The sequence below is a fragment of the Canis aureus genome, chromosome 4 (assembly GCF_053574225.1).
Source record: "Canis aureus isolate CA01 chromosome 4, VMU_Caureus_v.1.0, whole genome shotgun sequence".
In the NCBI taxonomy this organism is placed as follows: domain Eukaryota; kingdom Metazoa; phylum Chordata; class Mammalia; order Carnivora; family Canidae; genus Canis; species Canis aureus.
In genome coordinates, this window is record NC_135614.1 from 36,324,401 (window position 1) to 36,342,881 (window position 18,481).

At 38.8% G+C, this 18,481-nt stretch overlaps 1 protein-coding gene across 2 annotated transcripts in view; it reads left to right on the plus strand.

Annotated features, from left to right (window-relative positions):
- BMPR1A (bone morphogenetic protein receptor type 1A) overlaps positions 1–18,481 on the plus strand; it is a 140,725-nt gene that overhangs the window by 69,120 nt on the left and 53,124 nt on the right. For both annotated transcript variants that reach the window (XM_077895268.1, XM_077895269.1), the window contains one exon: positions 6,403–6,517. The gene's annotated coding sequence lies outside the window, so the exon portion shown is untranslated. The remainder of the gene's footprint in view (positions 1–6,402; positions 6,518–18,481) is intronic.

Below are 18,481 nucleotides of genomic sequence, written 5' to 3' on the forward strand. Positions count from 1 at the left end.
GACACAGGCAGAGGGAGAAGCAAGCCCCATGCAGGAAGCCCGACGTGAGACTCGATCCCAGGTCTCCAGGATCACGCCCTGGGCTGAAGGCAGCACTAAACCGCTGAGCCACCCGGGCTGCCCTGTTTTTCTTTCTTTTTTTAATTTTGTATTTATTTTTTTAAATAATAAATTTATTTTTTATTGGTGTTCAATTTGCCAACATACAGAATAACACCCAGTGCTCATCCCGTCAAGTGCCCCCCTCAGTGCCCATCACCCATTCACCCCCACCCCCCGCCTGTTTTTCATTCTTATATAACATCAACTGCAACCATACTTACACAAATATCTCTGTGGTGCAGAGCTCATTTTACCTGTTTTGGGAATTTTTTTTTTTCCCTGTCACTCTTCACCAGTCAGTCATTTATTCAAAAATATATAGATTACCTCCTATGTGCTGGTCAGTGGACTGTGCTCAGAACACCGGTGACAACAAGCGTTAGTAAAATGCAATTGCTGTACACAGGGGTTATCTTAATAAGTAAGATATATCTATAAATAGATAATCATAACTCAATGTGCTGAGCGCTACAAGAGGAGTCAACAGAAGAGATATTTGAGATGGATCATTGTGAGGACAAATGGAAGTTCACTTGGCTAAAAGATGAAGATACATTTTGATTAGAATATCGAGCTTGAAGAAAGGTAGAGGCATAAAATAAGTGGGCATATTTAGGAAATAGCAAATAGTCTAATATGGCCAGCAGGAGGCTTTTGGCAGAGATTGTAGCAGAAGATAAAGGAGGTTAAATAAATAGGTGGAAAGCAGATTATAGCAATCTGTGGATGGCCTCCTAAAAAATTTGGAATTCATTTTACACACAGTTGGAAATTATTGAAAAAATACACTTGTGTTTTTTTATTAGTAGTAAAATTTTAGAGTTGCGCTATAAATATTTTAGAACATTTTCATTGGGACACCTATGTGGCTCAGTCGGTTAAGTGGCTGGCTGCCTTTGGCTCAGGTCATGATCCTGGAGACCTGGGATTGAATTCCGCATCCCAGTCCTTGCTCCACAGGGAGCCTACTTCTCTCCCTCTGCCTCTGCCTTTCTCTCTCTCTCATGAATAAATAAATAAAATCTTTTTTAAAAAAAATAGAATATTTTCATCACTGCCCCAGATTTCACAGTTCTACTCCTTGCTTTGAGCTACTACTGCTTTGCTTTCTGATTGTCTAAATTTGCCTTTTATTAACATTTAATATGCATGGAATCATCCAATATATAGTATTTTACATCTAGCTTTCTTTATTTAGTATGTTTTTGAGGTGCATTCATGTTGTAACATGTACCAATATTTTGTTTCTTCTTATTACCTGATAGTTTTCCATTGTATGATTATGCCACACTTTGTTTATCTGTTCAGCAGTTGATGGACCTTTGGATTGTTTTAAGTTTTGGCTGTCATGAATAATGCTGCTGAGAACATTTGTGTAGAAGTCTTTGTATAGACACATTTTCATTTCTCTTGGGTAGGTTCCTATAAAGGGAATTTGGGATCATATAGTGCATTTATGTTTACATTTAACTTAAATTGCCAAATTGTTCTTCAAAATGGGTGCATCATTTTAGGGCAATGTGTGAGAATTCCAGTTTCTCCATGTCCTTACCAACTCTTGTATTGTCTGTCTTTTTAATTATGGCCATTCTGGTGAGTATAGTTTTTTGGTTTTTTTTTTTTTTTTTAAGATTTTTATTTATTCATGAGAGACCCAGAGAGAGAGAGAGAGAGGCAGAGACACAGGCAGAGGGAGAAGCAGGCTCCACACAGGGAGCCCAATGTGGGACTCGATCCCAGGTCTCCAGGATCAGGCCCTGGGCTGAAGGTGGTGCTAAACCACTGAGCCACCTGGGCTGCCCTGGTGAGTACAGCTTTAAATAGTTTTAAACTCAATATAGTTTAAAATTTTTATTTTCTTAATGAGTTATGTTTATAATCTTTTCAAGAAGCACAGTTGTATTTTAGAAACACACATCCAGTGAACGAGGTAAGAAAGGAGGTAGGTTGTAATGAAAGAGGAGAGCCTGCACTAGATATGTATAAATATAAAGGAGAGAAATTTTAGAGATGTATCAGACTTAGGATGGGCAGCATTTAGTAACTACCTAAATATGATAAGTGAAGCAGAGGAAGATAAGACGTGCTCCCCAGATTTCCAATTTTAACAGTTGGCTGGCTGGTACTGCCATTAGCCAGGAAAGTGAATATGGTGCATGAATAGTTTTTGTGCTGGTAGATGAAGGCTTTTATATTAATCCTGTTTTCTCGATGTGCCACTGGAGTAGCTATTTAATATTTAGTACTTCGGAAATACATATCTAGTTCAAAAGAAGGATCTGGATTGAGAGGTAAATTTAGCTGAGTTATCATTGTGTAAGTAACAGTTGAATTCATGGAAGTAAATGGTGTATTGGTTTCTGAATCATGGTATTTGCTGGGTTGCTTTTGGTATTTGAAAATTAAACAATAAAGGATTTAATATAATAAGATCCAACATAATAAAACAGTTTTGGGATTTATTCAAGCCAAACAATAACACCAAAGACCCAGATTCTTACTGTTTTTTAATGAGCTGTTCTTTATCTGTTGGATTGTCCTCTTAGGCTGTCACCTTCCTCATGGTCCTAAGTAAGTTGGCCGCCATCATTCCACTTGACAAAGTCAAACCCAGAGTTGCCTGGACACAAAGGCTGAGGGTGGGAGCGGGAGCATTTCCAACCTACATGTCTTATTTTCATCAGCCAGAAAAAACCTTTCCCAGAAACTCCCCAGCAAACTTAGTCTCTGGTTGTACTGCCTGGAATTGCATCAGATGCTTATAACTGAACCATCTCATTGGCAAGGAGAATGGAAATGGCCACAATTGGCTTAAATTAGAGATTTCTCACCCTGGTATTAATCTTTTTCACATATCTCTTTTGGAAGAAGCTTTTTCTCCTTGTCTTTTGGTTGTCTGATACAATTAAGATAGGTAAGGTTTTCTAGACAAACCAGTTTCATATCGAGTTGTTGCTATTCAATACTTCAGATCAGCTAATATTTGTTGAAATCCTTCTCTGTGTCATCAATTGTGCTAGTAGATTCTAGAATTATAATAGTGAATAAAAGCTTAGAGTTTAGTATGGAAATATGCTTAAGCAGAGGAGTGCTAAAAGAAAAAAGAGGAGTGCTATGATCGAATTGTGTACTGTAGTCCGTTTGTATCACAGGTTTAATACTAATGTTTATAGCTTCGGTTTTATAAGAAAAGCATCGCAAGTTTCAGTTTCAAGCTTACATTCAATTTATAAGTGACCTTTTAGAATACAACCCATCCATAAGTTGACTTTTCCTTTCTGTGTTATGTGGGTGCCTGCTTTATTATAGAAGGGCATGATAAACCAAAATCGACTGTTCTTTTGAATTATGTACGGGAAAAACTGTATTATATTTTTCTGAAGTATGATGTTTGAATTTCCAGTTAATTTACCAAAATTTTTAACAGTAATAATGCCTTTAGTTTAAGAGCCCAGCTGGGATGTTGTGTCAAATATTTTGTAGTTTGGTTCTGATTTTTAAAAAAGGTTATATGGATGCAGCAATAGTGTTAACAGTAGTATTTGTACAATGTTTGGGGTACTTTCTATGGGTGCTTAGAGAGGTGAAAGGAAGAGGAGAGTATTTGGAGTGGTGAAAAGGAAAAGTATACAGTCAGTATTGCTGAATTTGTGAATACTAGGAAATGACTATTTTTGACACCTTGTACAAACTCAAAAGTAATCTTAATGTTTTAGACTGACTATATTTATCAAAAGAGTATGTATGCTGTTCTTTTCTATGAGGCAAATCTTAATAAAGGAGTGAATGGGTGGTATCCTAACACCTCAGAGCCAGAGATGACTATAATATCCACAGTTGATGTTTGTCACTGATGGGTTCTGTATGGTTAATGGTGTTTTAAGTACCCCGACAGTTTAAAGTTTAAGGACTTTAATGATTTTGAGAGCCAAGAGAGAGATGTACATTTTGATGGTAAATAAAGGTATTCTGTATAGATGATGTGGGATCAAAGTGCACTTTGCATATTTGTTTACAAAGTTTATGAACTTTGAGGAAATTCTAATGTTTGCTGAATTATAAAATGTTAGAAAGAAAATATCTAGAAATGTTTAATTTTTCATTTATTCTGTCGTTAAGAAGACCTGATATGTTTTTAAAAGGATTACCTTTTTCTTAATGTGTTTTCTAGAACTAAGAGGCTTGAAAGTTTCAGACACAAAATCTTTGACGAAAACATTATTATACTTGTTTAGTGTTCAGTTTTGACTAGATCTTTCTAGTTGTTAAACACAAGTTCTTAGTGCTAAAAGCCTGTGGTCAGTTACCTTGTAAGTCAAAAGATTAAAGCTGTTGGGGGCATTTTGCCCACGTAAAATCCTTTTTATATACATGCACATATTTACGCATCTCTTCTTTTAGGACTGTAGCACTGTATTGCAAAGGTTAAGGAAAGCTTTACTTTATTTGCACAATTTCTAGTTTGAAAAAAGTGATGTGCAGACCTGTATGGTGAAGCATATCCTGTCCTTTGATTTTTTTTAATTTATGTCTTAGTATGAGGTCATGTTTACTTGGTTTTCCTTAGCTGGTCTTAAATTCAATTTTTAGACGATTTATACTTTGTCATTTATTTGTGCATGTGAGAGGATGGAGGGAGGATAGACAATTCAGGGTCTCAGACTTTGAAGATGGCATACTTGAAGATTCTTTTGATTATTCATATTTCTTTTTATTAACTTTAGATTTAGCCTGAAGCTTTTTTTTTTTCACACCAAGGAAACAGTTTTGTAATAAGCAGTGCCATGATAAGCAATGGTTAAATGTTTTATATGTTAATTTTATTTGATCCATTGGAAATATCTGGTAGAATTAGAATCAGGCCATATAGTTTTAAACATAGTCATTTTGATGGATTGTTATAACCCTTATGAGAATGGGTTAATCTCTAGCTTTGTGAAATACAGTGATTGCCTTCCCTCTTTTCTTCCACCTACGCCATTAGGGAAGAATGGAGTTGTTGGCAAAGAGTGGCTTTGGAGGTAGATATTTGTCATTTCTAAAATGAAAACATAATGCATTTATTTTTTGATTATGTAAGGGAAATTTTTTAAGACTGTGAACCTCTCAGGAAAAAAAAAAATCCCTAAACACTGTATCTCTTCCATTCCTGCCCTCGTTTCTCTGAGTGATGGTCTAAGAGTTTTATTGTCCTGTGAATACCCTGAAAAATATTAGAGACCAGTTAAGTTGTGGGTAACCGGTGCATTGAGAAGACTGTTTAAGGCTCCTAAATGCAGACAAAGCATTACTAATTGCTTTCAGGGTCAGTCTGTCTTTAGTTGGACCATGAAAGATTTAGCATGGTCCTATGGCAGCCCGTCTGCTGAGTGGAGACTCTTGTCTTTAAGAAAGGCTGCTATCTGATATGCTAGACCGTTTCAGGTTGCCCCAGTTTACATGAATTCAGTCATTATTGCCAAGACTACTAAACCTCAGTGTGACACAAACGATACCTCTAAATGGACTTGAAGACAAAGGCATTTTGACCTTGCCGTGGGACATAGGTAGTGTTCATACAGCTTAAAATTTTTCCTTTTAAAATATGAAACAATACTTTGCTATTTGAAGTTTCATTTAAAAGATATGTTCATAGAAATTATTTTTAAGATCTCTAAGTAAGCAACATGCCTTTTTAAATAAATCAGAATTTTTCATTGTTTCCCGCTTTTAGATTTATCAACTTTGTGTCTTAATGCAGCAAGGGAACTAAATGTCAGTGGAAACATAGTTGTAACCTATCCCCTGGGCTTAGACCAAGCAGTGCCATTGATTCCTGACCCCTCCAGCTCTTTAATATTCTAGGTAGAAGATTGACTGAAATTAGAACTACCTACTGAGATTTTGTGATAGAAAGTGAAAAATAGGGGTATTAGCTGGGTGGCCAAATATATTTTTGCCTAAGTAGAAATTTCAATACTGTAGAATTGTGGATTTTAGTGCTGCTTCTAACTGTTCCTGTTTTTTCGTTTTAAGATGTGATTTTTTTTTTCCTTCAGAAATCTAAGCTAATACAGAAATTTTGCATGCAAGAAGTTTCTTCCACAGAACTATTGTTACCTTTGTGAAGTTGAAAATATACAAAATAGGAAACATCTTTGGGCAGAGGTTGGGAAAATGATAAAGTGATAGGTTAAAATACTTTAGAATTTCATTGACTTTATGTTGAAAATATATAATTTTACACATGACAAATTTTTAGTATTGCTTTTGTGTGTTTCTTTTGGTCTAAGTAAGCTCTCTCTCTTTTTTTTTTAACAGATTTATGAAAATATGCATCAGTTTAATACTGTCTTGGAATTCATGAGATGGAAGCATAGGTCAAAGCTGTTTGGAGAAAATTGGAAGTACAGTTTTATCTAGCCACATCTCTGAGGTAAGGAAAAGACTTTTAAGAAAATAATTAGAATAATATGAACATTTTCATATCAACTATTTGAAAATAGTCGTGGAAGGTGGGTGGGGGAATGAGCTAAATTGAATTGGGTGATGGGCATTAAGGAGAGTGCATGTTGGGATGAGCACGCGGTGTTGTGTGTAGTGATGAATCACTAAATTCTCCTGAAACCAATACTATACTATATATTAACTAACTTGGAAGGAAAGAAGGAAGGAATTGAAAATAGTCCATGTGTATGTATTACTGCTGCAACTTTATTTTAGTCTTTTTAGTTTCTTTAAACACCTCTTTATGAGTTCATAAGTAGTTCTAATACATTTTCCCCTTCTTATTCATGTTTAAAGTCTTCAAAAATAAAAGGTACTCATTTATTACTGATATCACTTTCTTCACTCTAATTATAGAAAATAAGCATTAGATGATATATAAGGATGTTTTTATCCCCCCTAAAGACAACCAGAGTTCAGAATGGAAGATTATGGATGTTTATATTATTTTGAATCTTTCACACATTATAGAATTCAGAATAAAAATGTTGTCTTAAAATAATAGGTTTTTGGAGATAGAATTTGTTTTAAAAGTAGGAACTGTCGTAACACCAAGGGTAGGAGAAAAGAAGCCGTTCTAAGAAAGGGGATGTCAAGTGCATTAATTTTGATCCATTTACAGACTCAGATTATCAGGTAAAAGGTTTGAATTCTTTAGGATCTATATTTTAGAAAAATAAATAGGACATATACTATGAAGTAGTCTGTACTCTTTCCTCGTAGGGTAGTTGGCTTTGCAGCAGTTGGCTGCTGCTTCTGTAGCGTGCTCATTCTTTTTTCTCACTCTGCCTTTGCTCTTTGTGTCTTTGCTCTTTTGAAAAACACTTACAACTTTTTAATTGCCTTTTATTAGGTTTCATACTCTTTGATCACTGTAGTAGTTGCTATTTTCCCTTTTTTGCAGTTCTCTTGGTTTCTATGACCCTGTGTTCTTCTCCTTCTTTTTTTTTTTTTTTTTAAGATTTATTTATTTATTCAGTCAGAGCGAGAGAGAGGCAGAGACACAGGCAGAGGGAGAAGCAGGCTCCATGCAGGAAGCCCAATGTGGGACTCGATCCCGGGTCTCCAGGATCACACCCTGGGCTGCAGGCGGCGCTAAACCGCTGCGCCACCAGGGCTGCCCGACCCTGTGTTCTTTTAGCTCTACTTCTTTAATCACTCCTTCATAATTTTTCTTCTCCTCCTACTCTTAAGTAATGACCTCCACGAGGTTTTATCTTTGAAATTTTTCTGTTTCTTCTTTATGTTTTTCCTGATCTCATTTCAACAGTTACCTCTATAGTGATCTCTCAACCTTACATTTCACTTGTGTCCCTCTCTCTAAGCTTTCGGCCTGTATGGCCAACCGCTCGCGTCGCACCGGGGTTCCCATGTCTGTTAGCGGACATCTCTGTTACCCACACGCAAAGTCTCGGTGCCGGATGTGGTTCCTCACCTTTTCCTTCCCGCTCTAGTCAGAGATGCAGTCCCACCCGGTGGCCTCTGAATGTGCCGTGAATGTTTCCGTCCTTTCTCTTCCAGTCCCCCCATCCCCATCCAATGCTAGGCCCTTCCATTACATTTCACCTGAAATATCGCAGGGCCCTCGCGGTTGGACGCTTCACTGCTGTGAGAGGAGGGAACAGTCCGGGAGGCTGCACATAGGACGTGATAGTTGAGTAGAGTCTCGAAAGATGAGAAGATTGCCCAGTGGAATTTGGGAGGCGAGAGAATTTCACGCGCAGAGCTCAGCGTAAGCAAGGGAAGCCTGAGGTATATCGATTGTACAACAGACAGAAGAAATCATTTTGTGTGGTTTGAATTCAGGATATGAGAGCGGCTTTGAGGGACAAGGCGAGGAGAGACCTTGATGGTGAAGGACTCAGTGCTGTGGTCGGGAGTTTAGGCTTTATTTTGTGAATAGTTGGCAGCCACCGAAAAATTTTAACAGAGGCATTTTAGAATCATAATTTGTTTTGCTAAAATTAATCCTGCAGGGATATGGATGATAGTTTGGAAGGAGGAGGGGGACACCAAAAGCAGGCGACAATTCGGATGCTCTTAATTGTTAATTGTTTCAAGCAAGAAATGATGAGGCTCTTGATTTAGGTAGGGATCAACTTACCTGAAATTATGAAAACCTGTAAGCATTGGTTGTTAGCAAACATTCAGTTTTCTTCCTCTGTACCCTTCCGTGTATGTGTGGTACTCTTCAGCCAGTGATTTGAAGCTGCCTGTATTTCTTTGCTCTCTGCTCCTATTATTCTTTTCTCCTGACATGCTTTTTCCACTTTTTCTTGTGGTAGCCCTGTCAACTTTTAAAAACTCATCTCAGGCAGCCTGGGTGGCTCAGCAGTTTAGTGTCTGCCTTCGGCCCAGGGCGTGATCCTGGAGACCCGGGATCGAGTCCCACGTCGGGCTCCCTGCCTGGAGCCTGCTTCTACCTTTGCCTGTGTCTCTGCCTCTCTCTGTGTCTCTCACAAATAAATAAATAAAATCTTAAAAAAAAAATCTCAAGTGCCAATTCACCCCTGAGGTCCCTTCTGATCTATATTTCTTTTTTTGGATGTGTGTGTGCGCGTGCACATGCACAACTGCTGGCAGTGGAGGGAATGTGTAAGGACAGAGAGAGAGGGAGAGAAAATCTCCAGCATGCTCCCTGCCCTGTGCAGAGCCTGATGCAGGGCTTGATATCATGACCCTGACATCATGACCTGAGCTGAAATCAGGAGTCAGGTGCTTAACTGGCTGAGCCACCCAGGCGCCCTTGATTTCTTTGACTCTAAGGATATATTCCTTCCTAATTTAAGACTCGAGAGCGCTTATTTTTGTTCTGTAGGATATTACTTATTTTGGTCTCTGTTAAACTGTGTAGCAGCAAGTCACAATGGAAGTATCAGAAAATAAAGAACATGGTCCCCATCTTCTATTTACAGTCATACCAGTAAGGTCTGTATATAAGTAATATGAGTAATGATCACTAACACTGCCAGGTAAAAATAATAAATGCCAGAAGAGTAATTCATTACTTCCTAATCAGAGTTCTGTAGAACTGCTAAGTACAGACAGAGCATGGGAGGGATTGTTTGACTTGGGATTTGAAAGATGAGTTAGGATTTGAATAGGTAAAGAATTAAAAGGTATTTCTAGAAAAGCTGGCTGATGGAAAACGAGTATTTCTCTATAAATATGGTAGAGGTCTTAGGCTAGGAAGTGTAACATCAAGAAAATCTTCCTTTAGGAAAATCACTCTAGCAGTGATGTGTGAATATATGTCATTAGAGAAATGGAGTGAGGGCTCAGGAGGCTCAGAAGGTTTTAGGAGGTGTGAGGTATGAGGTAATCAGAATTTAATCCAGGTAGTAGGGGTGGAAATGGAAAAGGAAGACCATGTGGAATAGATGTCAGGGGAGAAGAAGCAGTGATTTCTGATTTCTGACTGGTTGTTGGAAAGAGGTGCTGATGCCCACGCCTTCTATCTGGATAAAACAGATCATGTTGGGCAGCGCTGAGAGTAAACATAGGTAATTTTTCAAATCTGGTTGGACCTAAGTTTTCCATTTAAAAAAAATATTTATTGACTTGAGAGGGAGAGAGCACAGAGGGAGAGGGAGAAGCAGACTCCTGCTGAGCAGGGAGCCTGATGTGGGGCTTGATCCCGGGGCCCTGGGACTATGACTTGAGCCAAAGGCAGACACCCAACTGACTAGACACCCAACCGACTGAACCCACCCAGGCTCCCCAGACCGAAGTTTTTTAAGTTTAAAGAAACATTAAAATTACTATTCTACTGTGTTATTGGTTTCTTCATTTATTTACATACAACAAATATTTTTGTACATTATATTTCGAGCCTTAGCATATTGTAAGGGAGATATATTGAAAAAAGTAAAGTACTGCCTTTTTGTTCTTATTTAATTAATTTTTTTTTTAAGTATTGCCTTTGGGGCATGTGGGTGGCTCAGTCGATTAAGCATCTACCTTCGGCTCAGGTCGTGGTCCCAGTGTCCTGAGATTGAGCCCTGCATTGGGCTCCTTGCTCGGAAGGGAGTCTGCTTGCCTCTCCCTCTACCCCTCACTTGACTTGTTCTCTTTCTCTCTCACTCTCTCTCAAATAAATAAAATCTTAAAAAAAAAATGTATCGCCTTTTTTAAAAGAACAATTTTTAAAGAAAGAAGTACGGTCTATTATTTTTCTCTTTTGCTGTAGTTTTAAGTGCTATGTACTATTTGGTAAAAAAAAAAATGTTTAAAATATTTCTTTAGGTGTAATCCTGACACTTTTACTGAAGGGTGGTATCTTGTTTTAATGGAATTACTGCTCAGTGAATTGGGATCTATGAAGAAACTCATAAAAAAAAAAAAAAAGAAAGAAACTCATGAAGCAGAATTCAGTGGTTTCCCATGAACAGACCAGCATTAGTGTGGCAACGTCCTTAGAGAAATACGTGATAGTGAGGTACTATGTTACCTTACAATGTGAAACTAGCTAGTCTTGATGCTTTTATTAAAGTTCTTTTCAGCTCTTAATTGATGACTGATTTAGGACTTTGCAATATCTAGAAATATTCCATCTGGGCAGCTCCAGGTGGCCCAACGGTTTAGCGCCGCCTTCAGCCCAGGGCCTAATCCTGGAGACCCGGGATCGAGTCCCATGTCAGGCTCCCTGCATGGAGCCTGCTTCTCCCTCTGCCTGGGTCTCTGCCCAACCCCCCCCCCCATGAATAAATAAATAAATAATCTTTAAAAAATATTCCATCATTTTATATTGAAAATTAAGTAGTCACTCTTGTAATTACACATTGTGGAACTGGAAGATGTTACGTTATTGAGGAAAGCTTTGTGAGTGAATTGCTATCAAGTTTTCTCTTTAAAGTAAATCTAGTTAAGCTCTCAAAGTAGTTAATACTTGTACCGTATTACATTTATATGTATATATTTAAAGGAGCCCCTCTATCATTCTTATCCCAGAATAGTGACAACAGTGTTTGCCGAAGTGTGGAATGTGCACTACTGTCACACATTCGCCTGTCTGGTTGTGAACAGGCGAATTTAAAAAATATTTTCATAGTTGTATATTTATTTTGATAACCTCTGATTCATAAGAAGTAATATCAACTTTCCATTTAATGTTGTGACAATAAGTTCAGACTATGTTTCAGAAACCTGAGTTAATCATGTCTTCTGTTTATGGCAGTAAAACTATTTTATTCTTTATAAAGTCCCTCAATTGATTTATTTAATCTCCTTTCTTCTTTTTTTTTTTTTTTTTTAATCTCCTTTCTTCTTGATCTCCACTTTCCTTTTCATCTTCTCCTGCGGTAGGAAACCACTCTGATTTGTTTGCTTTATATCCTTGAATGACTGTATCCTTATAAAACTTGTAGTGTTACTGGTATGTGTGTATTTGATTGACTTAGGTTTTGCTATGTATTGTTGGCCCCTTTTCCCCAGTGTTTTGTTCAACACTAGAAAGCCCCACTACCGTACCTGGTCCTGAGGCCATAATTGATGCTCCCCACGAGCTAATCTGTAAACCCTGGGATAGTAGTGCCACAATAGGGTATACTGTGGGCAAGGCAGACAGACCCGTTTCTGGAGTGTCAGTGCTACGCCAACATGTGTCAGTGGCAGTAATTAGGTCACCTTCATAAGGAGGAGCCCAGGCTGTTGGGCCTATGTAAAGCCTTCCTCTCTGTCACTATGGCTCTTCCATTCGTGGCCCTCGTGGTCAAGCATTGAGGTGGCTGAGAGCAAAAGCTGGCTGTAGTCAACTGACAAGGCATTTCCTCTGTAGTCGGGAATGTAGTTAAACGCACCTTCTCTGTTAGTGCTCTGTGGTGGGCGTCACCATAAGACATAAAGATTGGCACTTTGGGTTGACTCTTGTAGAACCATCAACATCCCTCTTCTCCAGATGCCTTCTCTCCTATTTCCCAGTTTTGCTCCTTCCATCCCATCATTTAGTAACTTGCTGCTGCACCTGACCTTGTGACTTGGTGGATCATGATGGGTAGCTCTGGTCACTAAATCCTTGATGTTCCATGGTTGGGTTCTCTCTCTATAGGGGCCCAATATCATGCCAGGAGCTACACTTTTTATACAGCATTATAGAGGTCATATCCCTGCCTCAGAGAATCTACATAACCTCTCTGTCTACCACAGATTATCTCTATTACCATTGAGTTGATTGAGCATCAGGGCTGCTTGCACTGGAACTTAATCTGCTGAGAGTCTCCACTTCTGTAGGTCCTAATCAATCTTCTGAGTCACCCTCAAAATTAAAAAAAAAATTTAAATGTATAATCGTCTTTCATTGAGCATTAAATCTCAATTAGGATATAAAAGGGTTCAGCAAAAATTGAGTTCATCAAGGGGAGGTACAGGGCAAAGGTCATGGTAAGGAATGTAGAATGTACCCTTCTCTCTGAGCCTTCTTCAGTGGCTCTTCGGTGGTTGTGTAACGATCCATGTTTAAGTTCCTTAGGAGAAAAGCAGTCACTGAAAAGCACATCATCTGCCAGCGTCATGGAAACCCAGAGATACTCCCTTTCTTCACATTGACACGCTGATGCTCTGACGGTGTCTTTGGGGGTGAAATCTTGCATAGATGTCCTGTTTAGCAGCTCTTGTCCTTCGACATCCACGAGTTGTTTCCTTTACTAAGACTGTCACCTCTGGGTGTCCTATGTGTGCACTGTTGACCCTTCTTGTGTGCCCAAGTAGAAGCCACCTGTTCTTTTTTTTTTTTTTTTTTTTTGCCACCTGTTCTTATGAGCTTAGCTTTTCCCCTGCTTGCTGAGTTCCCTTGAAGCGAATTGCATTTTGTTTGCACCCACTTCTGGGGGTCTTGGGTTCCCTGAACCCTCCTTGAGTTCTGGCTGTAGGCATCTCTTGTTCAGTGGCAAACCAGTCAGCATGGAAGTCAGAGTTGTTTCTGTCCCTTGGACTGATAAGTTGGAGCCAACAAATTGTTACTGATTTCTTGGAGCTCAGAGAGGAGTCTCCGCAGGGCCTCGGGCACTGGCAGCTGCAAGATTATTGAGCAGAGTAGCAGATCTGTTAGATCTAGCAACCTTTTAAAACCCTGCATTGTAGAAAAGCAGTTATAGCTTCAGGCTCGAAAGAAAGATGAGTTCTGCCCTCTCTATTGGTATATCCAGGACACCATTGAAAACTTAGTCTTATACCTACTCTCCTCCATTTTTTAAAAAGATTTATTTTAGAGAGAGAGCATGCAGTGAGAGAGAGCTTGGAGTGGGGGGAGGCAGAGGGAGAGAGAGACTCTCCAGCAGACTCCTCTCTGAGCGGGGACCTGATTACAGGGCTCGATCTCACTATCCTGAGATCATGACCTGAGCCAGAACCAAGAGTCAGACGCTTAACCAACTGAGCCACCCAGGCGCCCCACACCTACTCCTTCTGTAGAGAAATCTAGAACTTCTCCGTTAGGCATCCTGTGGCCCTTGCCTCCAGCCTCTTGGGTTATTATGCTACCCACTCCCCCCCAAGAGAGACAGAAAGTTTTATTCACATTGTCTTCAATGAAGAGGACTGCCTCCTCATAACAAAGATGCCATTATTCTTATTTATTTTCTTAAGTAGGCTCTATGCCCAGTGCAGAGCTCAGTGCAGGGCTTGAACTCATGACCCTGAGACCAAGACCTGATCTGAGATTAGGAGTCGGATACTTAACTGCCTGAGCCACCCAAGCACCCCTAAGATACCATTATTCTTAATTCAAGTTGGTAGAAACACTCCTGGCTTACTTATTTGATCATTCTCCATGCTGGATACTTTCAGGTTCAGGTAGCCGTTTGTGTTACTGCAGCTATTGGATGCTGTGGGGAGACGATGCCACAGGGTGTCCAGAGCATCTTTTCATATTCTGTAGTGACTTTTCAATTTCTGTCCTTATCCTACATCTGAAGTGCTTCCTTCCTGCTCTAGTGTCTTATAAACAAAACATTTGCCTATTTGTAAGGTGGTTTCCAATCCAGGTATCTCAGAAATTCTAGTTTAACTGTTGAGCTCATCTGTTTCCTCCCTTTTCTTCCTTTCTTCCGTTCTCTTGCTCCCTCCCATCTGCTCTTTGTTTGTAAGGGCCAATCAGGAGGTCTGATGAACTCTTTTTTTTTTTTTTTTAATTTATTTATTCATGAGAGAGAGAGAGAGAGAGAGAGAGAGAGAGGCAGAGACCCAGGCAGAGGGAGAAGCAGGCTCCATGCAGGGAGCCCGACATGGGACTCGATCCTGGGGCCCCAGGATCACACTCTGGGCCGAAGGTGGCACTGAACCGTTGAGCCACCAGGGCTGCCCTGATGAGCTCTTCTTATATAAACTCTTAAACAGTTTACACCAAAGCCTGTGCTCCTCTTCAGTGCCCCCTGTCTGCTGCCCTCTACAGCCCTCTCCTCTATCCCATGTCCAGTTCACGGACCTCCATGTACAGTCACTTTCTTGGTGTATTTAGGTATTCTGCTTCCTCTTGAGTTAATGTTGGTAGTTAATATCTTTCTAAAAATAAAAATCATACAGTGCTTTATTTTCAGATTTATTTTTATAAAATTATTCATGATGAGAATACTTGCCTCATAAAGTTGGTAAAAGGATTAAATGAGTTAATATATTTGTAAAGTATGTAGAATATATTAAATTTCTTATGTCATACTATTTAAAAAGTACAGTAAGAAAAAGCTTGTTTTTAGTTAGTTAAGCATCTGCCTTTGGCTCAGATCATGGTCCCAGGGTCCTGGGATTTAGCCCCATGTCAGGCTTCCTGCTCAGTGTGGAGTCTGTTTCTCCTTCTCCCCTGCTTCTTGTGCATGTGTTCTCTCTGTCAAATAAATAAATAGTATTTTAAAAATAAAGATTTTTTTAAAAGCTATTAAACTTAGAACTAAGGTAATTCAAAATATGAAATAAGCCAGAAATATTTTAGGAAGAGGGCTTTTGAGTGTATTAAGATTCTTGTTTCATGACTTGGATCTAAATTTATTTTCTTTGATACCTAGAAATCATCAGAGGTGATTATAGGAGTTAAGTTCATGAGCTAGTACTTACATACAGATTGTTGGATTGTTAGTTACTAGCTTGAACTGTAAGGTTTGGAGATGCATTTTCAGATGCTGGCATACTTATAAAGAATATTGGAATGCATTATGTGGTTTCTATATGTATATGTGGTTTAACTCCTCAGTTATGTTTCCCTTAAGATATTAATACATCTTTTTTTCTTTTATTCATTTATTGTACATTTATTTGCTTAGTGATGTGCCAGGAAATGGAGATTACCAATGCAGCAAGATAAATCCAAACATCAACTATGTATGTCTTTCCATGGGAGCAGTCATGTCGGCTTCATTTACCATTGTGTAATCAGTGTAGAGCACATACTAAGGTTTAATAAATAGTTTTTAAATTAATGTTAGCCAAGAGCTGTGGAGCAGCTATGGTACATGTTCCAGGTGTACCAGAAGTACAGAGATGGGACACCTCAGCCTGATGAGTAGGGATCAGGGATTGCCTGCCAACATTACTCATAGATCACGTCTTGAAGAATAAAATAGAGTTAACCTGGTAAAGCCCCGAGGCTGCGCAAAGAAATGAAAGTCTGAAGGGAATGCCTGTAAAGAGAGAGAGCTACAGTGATTTCAGTATAGTTGGAGCATTGTAAGGGAATGGAGGAGTGGGAGGATGGTGTTAGAAAACCTGACGGAGGCCAGATTCTAACAATTCTCCTTATGTCTTGCTAATTGCACCTTATTAAAATGAGAATATTCATAGATTTTTTTATTCTTTTTTTATTCATAGATTTTTAAGCAGAGAGCATGACAAGTTCATTTGTTCTAGACATTTGCATTTTATTAAACGTGGCCATTTACTAGACCATTTACAGCAAATTCTAATACATATAAAAATATAAATAAATCTTTTACATTTCAAATAATGATATCAACCAAGTTTTCTGCCAACAAATGCACTGAAGTTAAAAATGAATAACAAAGTATATACAAACCCATGGTTAGAAATTTAAAAACATACTTCTATAAATCCCACAGGTCAAAAATAAAATGACAGTATAATCAGAAAACACCTAGAACTAAACAATAAAGAAAATTTGGGTATTAATATTTGTCTGACACATTGAAGCCTTAAATGCTCATTAAAAATTTAAAATATTAATAAGCTAAGCATCTAACAAATTAGGAAAAGAACAATAAGTTCAAGACAAATAAGTAGATGATGAGGTAAAAGCCAGCACTTGTGGGGCACCTGGATGGTACAATTCATTGAGTGTCCACCTCTTGGTTTCTGCTCAGCTCAGGTCGTGATCTCAGGGTCATGGGATCGAGCCCCGTGTTGGGCTCTGTGCCCAGTGGGGAATCTGCTTGGAGTTTCTCCCTCTCCCACTGCCCTTCTCCCTTGTGCATGCACTCTCTCTCAAATGAATAAATCTTTAAAAAAGCCAACACTTGCCGTCTAGCTCTTGCATTGATCCATACGCTTTACAGGGATTATTTTATTTAATCTTTACAACCTTGTGTGGTGAGTACTGTTACTATTCCTATATTATAGATGAGAGGACTGATGCATAGAGAAACTTACAAAAGCTTCTAGCTAATACATGATAGAACTGGGGTTGGAAATTAATGGAAAAAATATTTTTATAAGATACATAGGAGAGGATTACAAAAACCAAAAGCTGCTTCTTGAAAAAGCCGATAAAACATTTGAACAATCAAGAAAAACCCAGAAAACACAAATAGTATTGGGGATGTAAAGGGAGGAGTGTGACTTCAAATGTAGGAGAGATTTTTTTTTTCTGAAAAATAAGAGAATACCTTGAGTAACTCTATGTCAATAAATTTTACAATTTAAATAAAATGACAGCTTTTTTTTTTTTTGACAGTTTTCTTTTTTAAAAAGTAACTTAATAAATGGACTCTGACAAAATAAAAAGCCTGGATTTTTTTAAGCTTTTATTTATTTATTAAAGAGTAAGAGAGAGAGCACAAACTGGGGGAGAGGCAGAGGCAGAGAGAGAAGCAGACTCCACTGAGCAGGGAGCCCAACTTGGGGCTCAATCCCAGGACTCTGAGATCATGACCTGAGCTGAAGGCAAACAATTAACTGACAGAGCCACTCAGGCACCCTGAAAACCTGGATATTTTTATAATTATTAAAGAAATTTAATTTATGCTGAAAGATCAGCTCCCTCCCATGTACTCACAGATAAGCCTTTAGCCCAGATGATTTTATTATTTTTTTTAGAAGATTTTATTTTGAGATGCCTGGGTGGCTCAGTGGTTGAGGGTCTATCTCTGGCTCAGGGCGTGATCCCGGAGTTCCAGGATTGAGTCCTGTGTTGGGCTCCCTGTGCGGAAACTGCTTCTCTCTCTGCCTGTGTCTCTGCCTGTCTGTGTCTCTCATTAATAGATAAATTAAATCTTTTAAAAAAAAAAGATTTTATTTTATTTATCTATTTAAGTTTTTATTTGAGAGGGGAAGACAGAGTGAGTGAAAGCAAGCACAAGTAGGAGGAGGGGGAGGGGGAAAAGATGGCTCACTCCTGAGCAGGGAGCTGGAAGCAGGGCTCCATCCCAGGATTCTGGGATCACGACCTGAGCCAAAACAGATGCCTAATTGACTGAGCCACCCTGGCACCCCAAAAGACTTTATTTTTAAGTAATCTCTGCACTCAACAGGGGGATCAGACTCACAACCTCAAGATCAAGACTCACATGTTTCACTGTCTAAGCCAGCCATGTACCCTGTAGCCCAGATGATTTTAAAACTGAGTCCTGTCAAACTGTTCTAGTGGTATACATATTGTACCAGAGAACACAAAATAGGAAAGTTCATCAGCTTACTCTATGTGGCTAGTAAAACTTTGATACCAAAACCAGACATG